General features: G+C 38.6%; 1 long non-coding RNA gene across 1 annotated transcript in view; it reads right to left on the bottom strand.

Annotated features, from left to right (window-relative positions):
• The window catches only part of LOC123794882 (uncharacterized), a 234225-nt gene that overhangs the window by 174457 nt on the left and 42859 nt on the right, over window positions 1-16909 (bottom strand). Inside the window, exon 2 of the long non-coding RNA XR_015726209.1 lies at window positions 10806-10899. This is a non-coding gene — a long non-coding RNA (uncharacterized LOC123794882). The remainder of the gene's footprint in view (window positions 1-10805; window positions 10900-16909) is intronic.

The raw sequence follows: 16909 nt of genomic DNA, 5'->3' as shown, positions 1-16909 counted from the left end.
TCCTAAGGCTTATATCTAAGCTTTGAAAAGCTTATACTGCATTTTTATTCCAAAAAGAAAAAAAAAATAATGTGCTTAATTTCAATGATCCACATATAAGAAACATAGTAATTAGGAGATATACAACAAGACAAAGATTCAGCATTAGTATTACATGTCTCTCTGATTTTCTGGGTGGATAGAGGGATAGATGCTCTTAATTGACCAAAACAAAAATAATCCACAAAAAAGAAATAAGTACAATTTGTTGGGCATCTAATGGGTCAAGATCTGACCTATGTATAATAAACATAATCTTTAACCTTCATAACTACACATCACTCACATTTTTGCACATGGTCAAACAGGTTCCGGGAAATTAATTTTTCTAGGCTTGCATAGCTAATGAGAATCAGAGCCAGGATTTAAATTTATAAGTATCCAGGTACAAAGTCTGTCTCTTCCCCTACACCACACCTCCCATTAGATGTGAGAAAGTGGTCCCATGGTCTCCCTCTGCATAGATCACATCTCTCAAAGATGGACCTGGGCCTCCCATTAACAGTCTGGCTCCAAAGGCCAGTGGGAAAACAAATTCATCTGCTTTCCTTTATTTGATGGGCTGGCTGCTACAAATTATGTCAAAAGGGAGGTTGAGTTGTTATTTGGTGCTCCTATTCAATAGTTTTCTTCTAAACAGGGTGCCTACCGTACATGGAGAAAACGAAAATAAACAAACAAAGAAGCAAAATAGAAAAAAAAAAAAAGCATAACATCTTACGAAATTTCCTAATTGGAGAAAGACTTTCTAGTTAAAGAATCTTTTTCTCACATTTCTTCTTTCTTTTTGGTATGTTTAGAGTAGTTAGCTTATCTGTATTCAGACTCAGATTGTTTTCTTAACCATGTGGCTTCGGGTGAGAATATGGGAGGAAAGGTGAAATATGTAGAAATTGTTTCTTTAGTAATTCAAATTTCTATGTACTGAGTTGTTTACTCATCTACATTCAAAGCAGATTTTTCCTTGCTTGCACCACTAGTTCAAAAATAGCCATCATCAGGACACTCCTGGGACTGGCCTAGAATGCAATGGGGTGTTTTTGCAAGGCTCTTAGCCATCTCTGGAATTTGTAAAAGAGGGCTAGTAGATGTCTTTTTTATTTTAAATCTAATTATTTTCCTCATTGCAACCTCATAAGCTTAGTGAAAGTTTCACAGCCTCTGATGATGTCTGGCTACAAGGGAGTCGTCACACTTCCAATCCTTGGCAATGCGATGAAAATCTCTTCTACCTGAAGAGGTAACATGAGGTGAAGACAGGCCTTGATCTTTGTCATCCCTTACTTTAAGATCCCAGGAGCAGTATTTGGAGGTCTGTGCTTCAAAATAAGCAATATCTCAAAGCGTAGATTGCTTCATTAAGTAAACTGAAGACTTTTCTCTGACATTCCAAGGAGTATGTCCCTTGTGCCTTGTATTGAAGAATGTGCACCTGCTGCTATAAGAGGAAGGAAGAGAGGAGTCTGGGAATGTCAGAGCACTCACGCAAAGATCCTTAGCTTTGGTGCAGAAGGCAGAAAGGGAAAGCAGTTGGTGTCCACCCATTTCTCAGGTGAGGGGAGTTACTGCTGTAAATGAGGAGAGCAGACCAGACTAGCACCTTTTCGGCACTGTATGTGGACAATGCAGAATGACTAGGGATAACCAGATTTTCTGGTAGATACGCAATTCCCAGAATACTTTTATTTAATTTTTTTAATTTAATTTTTTATTTAAAAAAAATTTTTTTTAAGTTTTAATTTTATTTATTTGACAGAGAGAGAGACAGCCAGTGAGAGAGGGAACACAAGCAGGAGGAGTGGGAGAGAAGAAGCAGGCTCCCAGCAGAAGAGCCTGATGTGGGGCTCGATCCCAGAATTCCGGGATCACGCCCTGAGCCGAAGGCAGATGCTTAACGACTGAGCCACCCAAGCGCCCCCCAGAATGCTTTTAGAAGTATATTTGCCAGGAAGGAAAAGAAGGAGAGATGGCAGAACCAGATAACAGATCTTAACATCTCTGTGAGCTAGGGCTTACATCAATTCCACTTAGATATGATTGGCCAAAGTCAGTCATGTGTGCAAGCCTGACGTCAGTGGGTGGAGAATACAAAACTTTACCAGAGGGATAGCAAATCATTGGAAACCATAATACAATCCAGCACAATTTATTTATACATGTTTTATAATGGATGGGTGGGTGCCCCCTGAGGTCTCCTCTCCTGATTCGATAAGAACCTTTGCTCTCTGAATCCTGATTAGTCTCTCTTCAAGAGGCCCCTCGCTTTGGCTGATCTAATCCTGACCACTTTGTAACAGCTTTTAGCTTCACAGGTAGACAGCCTCAGCACATTGATTTCTTTGTTCTTGACGCTTGGGGTCCTGTGAGTAGGGGAGCTGCACTAGCTCTCAGCCCAGGCCAATTGGGAAACGTGACTGCAAGCCTCTTCCAACAGATTGTCACTCCCAGGAGCCAAGCCCCTTCTTACCTTCTGGTTGTGTACTGCTGCCCAGCCCCAAAAGGCTCCCAGGACACCTGCCGTGGTGTCGGCTGGATTCCAAAGGATGTGTTCTCCACATCCTGGACGTACTGATTCGTGACTAAAACACCCAGTTGTGCTATTCACAGAAACTCCCAGGTTTAGTCCTGAAACTCCCAGGTTTAGTCCTCTCAGACTCTGTGTCCAGATCCATGGCGTTTAGCACACACCCTAACGCAGAAGTTCTGCCACTTGCCTGTAAGAATCACCCTAGAGGCTTTTTCAAAAGCGGACTCCCAAGATACTCTTATTCAGATGGTTTGGGACTGGGCCCAGGAGTCCGCATTTAACAGTCTCTGGAGGCACCTGCCTGCTGGGGGAGTATGCACGTTAGTATGTTCTAACGGTTTAGATAGCGATCCACTGCAAGGGTGGGAGCTAGAAAATGGCTGCCCAGTGCAGAAGGTGCTCCGCGAGGCTGTGTCCCAGTCCAAAACGCGCATGCTCAGGGACTAACTGTATGGTCACGAAACATCTTAAGCAACGGAATGATTACACTCTCGACTGCTTGTCTCCACCACACTTATCAAGAGCAGCTATTAATGACTCATATCACCAAACCCAAAGGCCTGCAGGTGCTCCAGTTTCAGCCCCTCCCTGCCAGGCTGGTGTGCCATCCTGATTCGACATGAATCCTCTCTTTCCTTTGCCACTTCCTTTTCTGCTTCCCACACTCCACACTGTCTAGAAATCCACAAGGTTTTTTCTAGGTCAGCTTTTATAAAATTATAATAGATTTTGTCCTCACTGTAAAAGTAATATAACTTAGTGTAGAGGATTTAGAAAATGTAGATATGCAAAAATAAGAAAATAAAGACCAACCATAACACTACCACCCAAGGATAACCTATGTGGTATTACCTCTTCTTCTCTGATTATATAGTCATATATTTTTTATTAAAAATGAGATCGCACTGCATGTTGTGGTCTTGTAACTTGCTTTCAGTATAGTAAACATTTTTCTGTTATATTCTTCTAAGATATCATTTTTTGTGGCTGTGCTATATTCCACTGTACATTCCCCATTTATTTAACCAATTCTCCAATGTGGGACATTTAGTTTCTACTTGTTTTTAATTATAAACCATGCTTCAATGAAAAAAAAAAAGTAGTATATTAGCCAGAAAGTTTTAAATGTTAAATTTTCCCTTCCAAGCCTAATTAAGTCCTTGCACACAACTGCCATATTACTTGACTGGAAAAATTAGCTTTGTTATGCCACTTTCATGCCTTAGAAATCTCTAATGTCTTTTATGCCCATAGATGCTTCCGTCTGGCATTCAAAGACTTTCGTCTCAGGACAATCTACACACTCATCTTTATACTCTACCTGTGCTGCCCAAATTCATACACTACAATCATATTCATCTATTCATTGTTCCTTGAAAACCAGACTGTTCTCATTTCTGTGGCTCTGTTTATGCCATTTTCCTCTCCTAATTTGTTCGTCACCCTCCTCTTTGCTTCCTTCAAGGGTGCAGAGACTCCATAAAGCCTTGTGTGAACTCACCACCCCTGCACAGGTTTCTCCCACTTCTGAGCTTCTGTAGCATTTAATGTCTGGGACTCTCATTTGGTCCTTGCCACTTGCTGCTTTTTGTTGTTTATCTTTTTGTAAATAGTTATATTATTTCCTAAGATTTTTGTAAGCATTTTTCTACTCAAGACTATCACTTTTCTTTTTTGTTGTTAATTCCCCGGCTTCCAGCACCAAGCATAGTCTCTTACTTTCAATAATGCTCAGAAACAAGTTAAACATTTTAAATAATTATTACATTCAGTTTGACAACCACTCTTTCATGTAATCTCCAAAACAGCTCTGAGAGGTGTGTAATATTATTGCAATTTTACATGTGAGGGAAGTGAAGCTCAGAGATGAAAGGACATGCTAGTATTTACACAATCCAAAGGACATTTTATCTGTCTTGTTCACCTCTAGATTTCAAATGCCCCACACATTCCCTTGCACATAAAGAATTTCTTTGCTGTAAGTTTGTGATAATGTGGAGTTCCGTTTGCCTCTAAATCCCAGGATCTGTATTTATGGTATCAAAAAGTTTATGGATTTGGTAAATTCTAAACTATTTGTCATGCAGAGGTAACTTAAAGCTGGTTTGCTTGTCATGACATTTGAAAAACTCTGAACAACAGGGAAGTACGAGTAGAATTTTCTGTCCCAACAGGGGATATAAGACAAATAGATGCATCTTTGATATTGATTTAGGTCACTATTTTCCAAAATTCCATCCAAGGAACTTCCACAGGATATCATTAAGTGTTCTGTTTCTTATCTTTATTTTATTCTTTCTTTATTGTGCGTGTGGCTGGGGCGTTCTGCAATCAAATGTGTTTGGGAAATGCTGGTTTAAGCAAAGTCTCTTTACTATGCCTTTAAATGTGCTAAGATAGATTATGAAGTCTGTCCCTCACCAAGAATGGACATACTAAGGAGCATTTCTCAACAGAATTTAGCCATAGAACCTTTCTCTCACAACTTCAAGACTAGAAGTCCATAAAACAGGCTTTGGGAAATAGTCTTATGAGTAAAATGAGAAATTAGATATTTCTTATGGAATCCTAAAGGAAGTATGGGTGTGTTGTGGTCAATTCCTAAAATTAAGAATACTGACAAAAATAGATTATCTGCATGCTCTTTAGTTTATTGGAGGGATTGGACAGTATGACCTGGGTATCGTCCATGATAATGTTTATATTCTCATATCTTGAAGCTTAATATTTTCTCCTTCATTATCAAGTTCTCTTCCATTCATTTGGGAATCCAATTCAAGTGAGACAACTCAGATGTATGTTTACTGCGTGCAGTGAATATTTATTGTGCTTTTCTCACAATTGCCTCTTCCACATTCTTCTGATCTCAGCATCCAATTTCTTTGGGAAATTGCCATTCCTCATCCCTGCGTGATTCTACAGGGCCTACCAAATACATGGCTATGGGCTAAGCAAGTGACACAGGCCTAGCAAATCAGAATTCACATTCACCTTGCCAGTAATTAGTCTAGTGGAGGGCAGGAAGTCCAAGCCAAGCCAGTCAGAGTTCTTCCCAAAGCGGTTTCGATTTGGACCTGGAGAAGAGGTCTTTCATGTTATGTTCTAGATGCTGGAAAATGATGTCTCTGGAGCTTCCAGTAACCACATCCTCCATATATCAACAAAAGAAAAAAAGATAGCTAACCATAAGGAAAACTAAAGCTGTTCAGAGACAAATAGGGATGAGAGGAAAGGAGAGAAGAACAGGAGAAAGGAAGCATAAGAGAAGGAACGAGCACATGTGAGAGATCAGAAGAATAAGGGTTGACATTTTCTGAATTTATGCTTTTGGTCATGTCTGAAGCTTGTGTTACCTTGGACTCCCAGTTATATGACTCAAAGGATTTTTTTTTTTTTTTGCCTCCCTAGCTTAAGTTAATCTGCCAGTACTAACAGCAACAACAAAGCTGATCTCTACAATGTCAGGGCGGTTTTACATAGTGCACCAGGGAAAATGTGTTCTCTTACTTAACTTGGTAGATATCTGGGTCCTGAGGGTCAATGTGAATGACAAGACACTGTATGTTTTTAAATTTATAAAACAGTACTATTAAGACAAGACCTTGGGAAAAAATATAATCCAACTCTCTGATTTTGCAGGTGAAAAAACCTGAGCACAGAAAGCCGAAGTGACCTGCCTAAAAATGTAACATTAGCTGAAGTACCACAACCAGGACTCCACTCAAGTCCATGTTCTTTTTCATTGTAATGTATTTTCCAATTTGGTCCTCATCTTGTTACCTCCCACAAGAAGAGTGAGTAGGATGTGGCATTGCGCATTGGATGGCCGTTTATGTTGGTAGAGAGAATATTGGACGTAGGGCAAAAAGTCCAAGTTTGAATCCCAGGTCTGTCATTTCCTTAGGCAAGTTACTTAACCTCACTGAACCCGAATTCTCTTACACAGAAAATGAGACTAATAATATATACCCTGCACACTTCAAATGATGATTTTTGTAAAAGCACTTTCCAAACTCTACAGCATGATTCAAGAGATATTCTAAAAATTATTCTCTGTCATCACAAATATGCTTTATTTTCCTATTTTGTAAAATGAGGTTTTTATAACTCATTTCAGGGGCAGTTACCCCTTTATCCATATAGGGTAATGACCTTATATTTTGCAGTAACTATTTCATCTTACTCTCACACTGAGAAATACAGCCAACCTAATAGCCATAGGGTATGCCTAATTCTAGATGTGCATTTCAGGACGATAGTATGAACACATGCTACAATTGATAGGACCTATCCAATTTTTCCAATCCATATTCCTGAGGGCAGGGTCAATTGACAGAATTTTGTTTTCTCAACAACCCCAGCACACTGATCGAGGCTTGATTTTTCTAAATAAAAAGTCATTTTTATTGAATTTTTTCTATAAAAATCAGCATGATAATCCTCTTTTTAAGATTAGCGGAGGGAGGATGGGGTGCAAGCCCTCAACCTAAATCCCTTCAAAAAACTTCCGTTCGTATATCTCAAATTATATAACCATAGAAAAACTTCAGGATATGTATATGTGGGGAGTAGGCAAATTTCATTACTGTTTCTGAAAGCAGCTGCTTTTTCCACAGGAGATTATTCCTCTCAGTAACGTCAGAATGACGACTTTGTGACTTCCTTTGACCAAAAAAATTTAAGCTGAAGTGACACATGACTTTTAAGCAGAAGCTTTAAGAACCATCAAGTGATTCTCTTTCTTTTTCCCTCTGCCACGACACTAACAACACCTCAGATTGAAGATGCTCCTTCAGCCAGAGTCCCAGAGTGAAGAGCCAACCCTCAGTGAAGATGTAACATGACTAAGAAATACACCTTCATTAATGTGAGCCTCTACATTCTGAGGTCTTTTGTTACTGAAGTATAACTTAGCCTAAGCTCCCAGACACATTGTGTGACGATATGTTAAATATACTGAGAGCTACCACACATCAGAGATATTTCCTTCTCAGCACAGACAGAGCAACTATAGTATGAGAAAGAAACCCAAACAAGAGGAAAGTAAAGAAACATACTCTAAGGAAAGTACATGTTTGTCAGTAACTTATTGTTGGTCCTTTTCATACTTCAGTTTATTTTGAAATAGATAAAATTCGAAGACTCTTAATGATGATCCTAAATATTTTACAACTTCCAGTCATGCAATAAAGGTATCCAAGCCCTGCTAAATTGAACACTCTAATACCAATCCAAAGACATTCTTTAAAGTGAAAAATAAATCATAATCACTCAGTGGCACTATTGACTTTTATTGTATTTTGCCAGAAAAAGTAACTGAAATTGCCCTTGTGAATTCCCCCCCCCATAAATTCCTTCACTGGGCCATCTTTCCTCTCTCTTGCAAGTACATCTGTACAATGTCATTTGGCCATCAAGAACTTCCTCCAAAGTTTTACTCACCAAACAGCATGCAGATTCTAATGGACAGTAGATTTAAAATCCAATTTGAATAGTGATCAATTTCACATAGAAACCCTGGCAATGTATATTTGATCGCACTATTGTCTGTTCTTTGTCTCTCATTAAACAGCAAGGATGAACATGCTTTCCATGCTCCCAGAAGAAAATTGACTTAAAACATAAAGTACAAAGTTTGCCTCAAATGCCCTTTAAATTGTGTATCTCCAAGAAAATCCTCAAATAGAAATAATGAGGAATATGGGAAACAATTTCCAGTATAACCTAACTTACCTCTTAATCTCTCTGTCCAGTGGCATAATATCAGCTCAACATTATAAACCACCATGTATAAACCACCATTATGCCTGGTTTATACAATTTAGGCATATTCCATTCTAATTTGTTTATAGAATATATCAAGAAAAAAACATGGGTTCATTAACGATAAAGAAGCACCAACCCTCTGAGCTCCTTTGTTGTATTTATATCTTAAGAAATTGTGGCTTTAGTTGCGAATTAAAAATGAGTTGTCAGGTTCCCTTAATAATTAATGTTGAAATGAACAACTGTTTCAAGTACAACACTTTCTATTTAATGTTAAACAGCGTTATATTTACTGTAATTCCACCTTTCATCCTAATGTCAACTTCTAAATCTTTAATGCTTTAATCACACTTCCTTTTCTGATATCCCTTGTGAGTTCCTCAAACCAATGCCCACTCCTTTGTGATAAGGTGGGCATTTTATGTTGCAAGGGTTAGTCAGCAGCAATTGTTAATTATTAAGGAAAACAAAATGCAGCTGCTGGAAAATTGTGTTTGTTCCCAGCAGGGCATGTTACCTTTAATCTCTACTGACGCCGAGGCAAGCAAAGTCATAAAAGGGAGATAATGCATTTCAAGAACATGGCCCCACAGAAAATTAAAGTATTTCCTATAAAATTAATGAGCCTAATTACCAGATAATGTCTGCAGATGCCTTTCAGTAAGTTATCCGCCTTTCTGAAAGAGAGCTGGAAAGAGGGGAAACCTTGGGGTGAGGCCCCAAGAAGTGGCTTAGAGGCTGGTTGGGTGGAGCCAGGAGAAATGAAAAGAAAGTCAAATTTTGTACCATAAGGCTTCTATTTCTCCTAAACTGATGAGAGGATGAAGGGCGAATGTGAGGTAAGCATGTGCTGTCTATGAGGTAATGGTCTAGGCGATGTGTATTACAGCTCTGTCACTAACTGTGTTTGGGGCCTGGAGCCATTACTCACCTGAGCCTTAATTACCTCACCATTAACATGGGTTATTTCGAGGATTAGTTTAAGATATTCTATGTAAAGCACTTAGTACAATGCTCGCAACCAAACAATCAGGCACTTAGTCTTACCAAATAGTTATTTAATTGTCGCTGAAATTCTGAGAATGAGATACTATTATCTCCACTATCATTACCTCTCCATTCAAACAACTAGTAGGTAAAGAACACAAAATGTTAACTTGGGTCTCTCAGGCTACAAACACTGAACTAAAATTATGTCTTAGATATGTAAGATGGACCATTCCCTCCTAAAACAGATAAATAATTGAATAAAGATTTACTCCCCTCTTCAATGGGTAAATTTCGTTTCTAACTTAGTGTTTACAGAAATTCAAGTGGGAAAGATGGTTATATGGCAAATTTCAAGAAGGAAGAGCCTCAGTGAACAGACCCTCAATGCAGCCTGAATTTCCGTAATATATAAATGTCTACTTTGCACTGCTCAAAACCTACAGCCTCATTCAGAAGTCAAAAGCCACAATTATCATCCAAAAATGAATCGTGAGTAAAACTACTATAAAGATGATTGTACAAAGCCTAAAAATGCTTCAAAAAGTTTTTCAGAGTTAACTGCACGTCATGTGGTTCTGGGGAGGAGGGAGTCATGGGGCCAGACTCCTTGGGAGTCAGGAATTGATAAGAATCCTCAGAATAGTCCCATGGTAAAATATTCCATAACCACTGTTGGTTCATAAATCACTTTGAAAATGTGTTGAATCCTGTGGATATTCTACTGAGAAAAAAATGTACATATGTACTTCAAGTTAAGAATCTGATACGGATTTTGCTTTTGACCCAGTGAATTTTAAGAGTCTAGAGTCTAAGATTCTTTGAAACCTAAATCTGAGACAACTGTAAGCCAGAGCAAATCTTTTTATACTGTCCTTATCTCATGAGGCTTTCCAGGGGATTGGGGTTGACCCTGATGTGCTTAGTGGTCCACAGCTAGCCGCTGAGTGACCACTGGGTGGCTGGGGGTGCCAAGAGCACAGTTATCTGCTCAGAACTGAACTGGCACTCACTGCCCTGGGATATCTGCCCCTGGATATCTGGAATGCTGAGGACCCCTCAGAAGCTGTATCTTTTCAGCCCTCCACATATGCTGATCAGATGAATTACTCCTAATAGACCTTACATGAAATATATCTTAATATGAATTTTCTATTCTCATGAAATTAAATAGATATGAAGGCATTTTTATAAATTATAAGGTCCTATATACAAACCATAGTTAAAATTCCTTGATCTTTTATTTCAAGAGAAAGGTAGAGAAAAGACAAGGAAATTAACCTTTTCCATTATTTCATGTAATACTTATAGCAACCCTCAATAATAATTCTGTTTTACATTTAAGGAAATACACATCATAAATGTTTAAAAGTTTCTCCTTAATATCCTAAAAATGTTTACCACACTTCTCCATGATGCAAAGATTAGATAAATTGCTGAGGTATGAAACTTGGGCAGAATATTCCTTAATGAAGATATTCCTTACCAACTTTAGATTGATGTTGTGCCAATAAGGGAAAAACTGCATTCAGCAGCTGCACTTTCTCAGTTGTAGAAGAATAGTCCATAATGATCAGAACCTGTGTAACAAAACAGGACAACAAATCTTAGTTGTTAAAATCATAATCTTCAGATTCAGACACACCTGGGTTCAAATCCCATTTCCACTTACTAAGTCTGTGACCTTGGAAAATTTATTTAATGTCTCAGAGCCCCATTTGCTTTGTTAACAAGAGGGAAACATATTTCTCATGAGGCTGTCATGTAGATTAAGGGAGAGATGTGGGTTAAGTGCTTAGCATAGGTCTGATACATAGTAAGCCATCTGTGTATGTTATCATTTGTTCTTCCATTTATCATTTATTTGGTATTTGTTACATACCTTTTATGAATCCCTTTACTGTCTATGGAAAACTGACATTCTAGGAGGGTTGAAGTAACCCATCATGAGAGGCTATTCTGCCTTTCTTTAGTTTTACCTCCTTTTTCTTGAGCTTTCTCCCTTGGCTCTACTTCCACTCACACCATGCATTTTCTCCTTTCATTTCTCCAAACACAGCAGGCTTTCCCTTTTTTTCTTTTTTTCTTTTTCTTTTTTTTAAGGGGAACAGAGATAAATAAGGCCAAGCACCTGCCCTGATGACCTCGATGTTTAGTGAGACAGAGCAGAAAACGTCAGTGATTACCTTAAATGGGGTGCTGTTGGGGCCCAGAGAAGGAGCAGAGAGCTCATCCCCTTAGCTGGCATGGGTGAGGAACTACAGGCAATCTAACACAAGAAGCAAAGTGTCATGTACAGATGTGGTTGTCGGTGAAGCGAGTGTGGTAGCCACATGGCAAACAATGAAGGCATAATAAACCTCAAGAAACTGAATTTCAATCTGAAGGACATGAAGAATTAATAGTGTAGGGAGGGAATGATGCCAGGGAGAGGGAAGTGTAGAACTGATGAGTTTCAAGGGTGAGGCTGGAGTCACAGAGGTGGGGAGCACAGGCCCTGAGCTGGAGATACGTACCGGAAGAACAGATTTAGGGAAAGACTGACTTCAGCTTGGAACACTGATCTGGAGGTTTGTAAGGACACCGAGAGGCCCTTGCTTCTTCATTTCTATCTAAAAAGGGAGTCTGAGGGATGGAGCCCACTATTTGTGTCCCAGGCCTACTGTAAAAAGTACAATAAACTGGGGGGCTTAAAATAATAGACAGTTTTTGATGCTAGAAGTACAAAACCAAAGTGTTGGCAGGCCATGCTCCCCTCTGAAGGCTCTAGGAGAGAATTGTTCTTTGCCTTTTCCTAGCTTCTGGTGGTTGACAGAAATCCTCCAAGGCTAAGTGGTCTTAGCCTTGTAGATGCATCACTCCCGTCTCTGCCTCCATCTTCACAGGGCATCTCCTCTCCTATGTCTTCGTGTCCAAATTTCCCTTGTCTTATAAAGTTACTAGTCACTGGGTTAGGGCCCACCTTAATCTAGCATGACTTCATTTAACTTGGTTATATCTACAAAGACCCTATTTCCAAATAAGGGCACCTTCATATGTTCAAATCCACACAAATTTTGGGGGGGGGGCACTACTTCACCCACATCAGGATGTCATCAGTGGCTGATGGGCTTTGAAGACACAAGGACACGATGCACACTATCTATGCAAGACTAACAGTTGGTAGAAGACCAGAATGAGCAAGAGCCTGCCTAGTAGCACAAGAAAATCTCAGCCAGCCCTGACCATCCTCTTGTTTTTAAACTGAGTAGACCTTAGGGACAGGGATGTCCCAGAGGTCTACATAAACACTTGGAGTAAGAGAGGGAAAGTAAGAGGACTGACTAAAGCCACCCTCCTCACTTAGATGGTGGAGGACAGAGTTTTGAATGAAATATGGGATTAAAGTTATAAATAGATTAGACTAAATTTTAAACTGTCAGTGGCTGAAAAGTTATGGAATCTTCTCAGATGTCATGAGGGGGCAAAAAGACTTAACATAGTGAAGTGGAAGTCAATTATTGAAAAATAAAATTGACATCTACACCTTAAAATATGGATAGAAGGCTTCTCTGATTACAGGCATTTGGGAAGTATCTAATTAGGCTGAGATGTCACAATGAAGTCATGGTCAAAGGCCTTCACTGAACTCATGGGAATAGAAGAAGATATCCCTACAAGACGATGTAGTGTACCATGTCTGTGAAGCAGGACCTAAATGTAGCCACAGAGAATTTCAGTCAGAATGAAAATAAGAAAAGTTGTCATGTTCAGGAAGCCCAAGCAAGCCCCAGAGGACCTGTATTACACTGACCTCCTTTTCTATGTGTGCCTTTTTCTTGTCCTTTTACCATCTGTAAAGGAATTTAAGTTTTATACAATAATATTCTCTTTTCCTCCTCAAAGTGCTCTTTCTCCAATCCAGTCATGATAGTTTCTGGCAGAAACCATTCCTCCTTTGTAAAATACTCAGTGTCATTTTTCAAATAGCTCCCTTATCCCTACCCTTCCTGCCCCTGCCCGTCAACCACATTCTCTGAAGACACTGTATGCAGAACAGGGTACTAAGAGCCAAACAGGGAAACTGAAAAGTGAAAAAGAATACTGGAGTTGATCAAAATGAGGAAACTTTGCTTCGCCATGGTTTCAATCCCCCCCTGGTCATCTGAGTACGTATTCTGAGCATACTGTTTGAACTGGGGTTCACCATGAGCTACATTTTTAAAAGTCTGCTTTTCCAGTATAATCACTCCCAGCTAGAGTTACTTATTTCATTCCAGCTCAGTAGGAATCCACAGGCTGCATAAAAATACATTAAGGAATATTTATAAGATGGCAAACAGGACCAAATGTATGGGAAAGAATAATATTGTGCATTGCTCATTACAAACATGATTATTTTGTGTATGTAACGGATGTGTTGTTAAGGCACAGTGGGTTGTTTGAAGTTTACAAGTTTGTTATGGATTGATTTATTCATGAAATGCTTTGTTTCTATGACAACTTTATTGGTTTGCCTGTGGTCTAAATACATATAGGCATGGCAGGAATTCCACGGTACAAAACAAATTACACACTCCCCCCTGAATCACTTGCTGCCTTTAGGGAGTGTAGCAAAAGGATTTCCAACCAGGGCAGACATCACCATACATAGGGCCGGCATTAGAGAGATCACATAATAAAGGGGAAAAAGGCTTTTTTAAAAGAACAACTTAAAAGTCTCCAACGGCCTCCAACTCCGTAATATAAGGAAAGATGGAAATGAGCAACAAAATGCCCAACATAAGAGAAATACAATCTACCCACAGTGCATGAGGTTTTTATTTAAGAAAAAACACTGATCAAAGACCCATATTTCCTGCTATAAATAATACCCCTTGAAGGATACCATTAATATTCACAACAGTTGTGTAACTACAAAAGAAACTGAGAATTGTTGTTTAGAGAAAATAATAATGGGTTTTTGGAAGATAAAAGGAAAAGGTGGAAGAGAAGAAAGGGAAAGAAAAAGAAAGATATTTACTCTGGACCAAGGATAATCAAGGAAGGAATGGCTCTTAGTTATCCAGTGAAACTTAAGTCAGGGAAATCATGCCCGAGGAGACTTAGACATCCTGAAAGCTGGAAAAGAGAGAGTAGAATTGAAATAACGTTCCTCATATGACCCCAGAAATCCATACCTCTGTATACATCAGAGGAAAAATTAAAAGTAGGATTATTTAGAATAAAACTGTTCCTCTTCATAAATTCAAAGAATGAGATGTTACATAAGGAAATGTATATATTCTTATATATAGTGAGATAGTGTGTATTTTGATAAAAAGGTTACATGAAGCAAGATGCATTTTCCCCACATCATTATTCTATGTTTTTGTGAAAGCTACTTCAAATTTTCTGCTCTTATTTTCATTTCCACAGATATTTTTTTTGTGCTGGTAAATGGAGAAGATTGATTTTGAGGTATGTGACTACCCACACAACCTTCTCTTGGAATCAGATAGTCTCCCAATTTGCCTGCTAAGGGGCTGGATTAGACAACCTTACATCCATCACTTGACTCTGCCATTACGGCCACTGCAGATGAAGTCAGACTTGAACGTCAGTCAGTGGTAAAAATTTAACCAGTGTGAGTGTCATTGATTGTTGTCACAGCAAAACAATGCCGTATACATTTTATATATTACACAGGGCATAATAGTCTCTATTTATTGCATCTGATAATGTGTAAGTCAATGAAATTTGGTAGAGGAAACACCCTAGAAACCATCTCTTCCTAAAAAATTAGACCATATGGGCATTTATAGTGTCATTTATACAAACTGTATCCGTGTGATTGAATCATATAATCATTGAACTTTCCATATTTTGACTTTAGGCTTCAGGGTCTTTGCTGTGACACCACGAGGAGCTTGCTCATCAGAGTCTTATGAGGCTACTACTCCCACAAAGTATTAAGAAATTGCCACTTACGTGGCAACACGTTTCTCTTGAATTCAAACCTTTCTCAGATTTGAAAAGAAATCAGTAAACACACTGACTGCATCCCATCACAACTGGTTTCACAATTTGAATCAAAAGCACAGAAAAAAAAATGAGTAGACTTCCAGGTGAACTGAATACTAAGATTTTCCTCTGGAAAAAGTGTTGTGATCAATCAGTTATTCATGTACTCTTTTAATAAAGATGGTCTGAGGTCCTACAATATTTATACACTTCCCCCACCTCATAGATTACCCATCCTTGGGTGAGCCAGACAATAAATAAATAAATAAATAAATAAATAAATAAATAAGATCCTGACAAGTGGTGATAAGTGCTATGTGGGAAACCAATGTGGAGCTGAAACAGGTACAAATAGAGAGAGAGGAAAGAAATTACTTTAGATAGAATAGTTAGGCAGTGATTTTTAAGCCGGGGCCTGGAGCGTAAAAAAAGAAAAAAAATTAAGCAATGGAGGGTAAGAGTATGGAAAAGGGGATAAGATATAGGGAAACCATTGCTTTAAAAAAAAAGAAAAGTCTTGGAGCAAGAAGGAGCTTGGTATGTTCAAGAATAATAATAGTGATATTCAGAGCTGACACTGTTCCAAGTGCTTTACTTACATTATGTCATTTAACTTAGAGAAGACCAGTGTGTCTGGCACATGAAAAGTTCTTAATATATATTAATTGAATTAATGGCTTTTTAAAATAACTCTCTACATCCTACAGAAGTCTAATTATTTATCCATGTGATGCAAAAGATAGGACTGGAAAAGGACCTGGCATGTGAATATTGAAAAAGATGTTCAGGATGTTAACTAGACTTACTGCAGTGATCCTTTTTCAACTTAAACATAAAAATAATGAATCATTATATCATACACCTGAAACTAATATAATGTCACATGTCAATCATACCTCCATAGGAAAAAAAAAAAGAGGAAAAAGATACTCAGATGACACTGATGTGCACCCCTGCCATTTAAACAAATACCACTGCTCTAAGTAATGAGTCTATTTTCAAGGTGCTGCTTCTGGAATATGTATCTTTTACTTCATTTTACAATAAGGAAACTTATCTGGATAAAAGGCCACAGCATCACACAACTCCAGGGGGCACCATTCACGTCAGCTTCTTTGTGAATGGTGCCCCCTGGAATTTTGTAATGCAGTGGTCTTGCTGATTAAGCTGTATTTCCACAGAGGTCACTGGGATACAAAGTAGATGTGTCTGGCTTACATAATTGCACTTACCTCTGAAGATAAAAAAGAAAAGAGAAGAAAAGTTGAATCTCCTTAGAAGAGGCTCACAGAGAATCCTTCTGGGGAACACATACCATATGAACATTTTATCTCAACACTTTAGTGCCTGAACCATTTTGCTAATTTGACATGGGAAGCGCTAATAAGATAAAAAGCTCAGGCGTCCTTATCCCATTAGCACTTCCTCTATAGTTTTTCTGACCCACATTCTGACCTGATCTCTCCCATATTCCCCATGGCTTGTATTGTACTGATTAAAACCTTCATCCTTTTGAAAAGATGTTGGGGAATTGACTGGATTTAACTAAAATTTCCAGCTTAAATTACTGTGTGATTTTTAGCTGATCAGAATCCATTTAGCATAGGC

This window comes from Ursus americanus, chromosome 12, assembly GCF_024610735.1.
Source record: "Ursus americanus isolate L20-20 chromosome 12, mUrsAme1.1.p, whole genome shotgun sequence".
Classification (NCBI taxonomy): Eukaryota; Metazoa; Chordata; class Mammalia; order Carnivora; family Ursidae; genus Ursus; species Ursus americanus.
The sequence above is the reverse complement of the archived record's forward strand: the minus strand, read 5'-3'. Positions and strand labels throughout refer to the sequence as shown.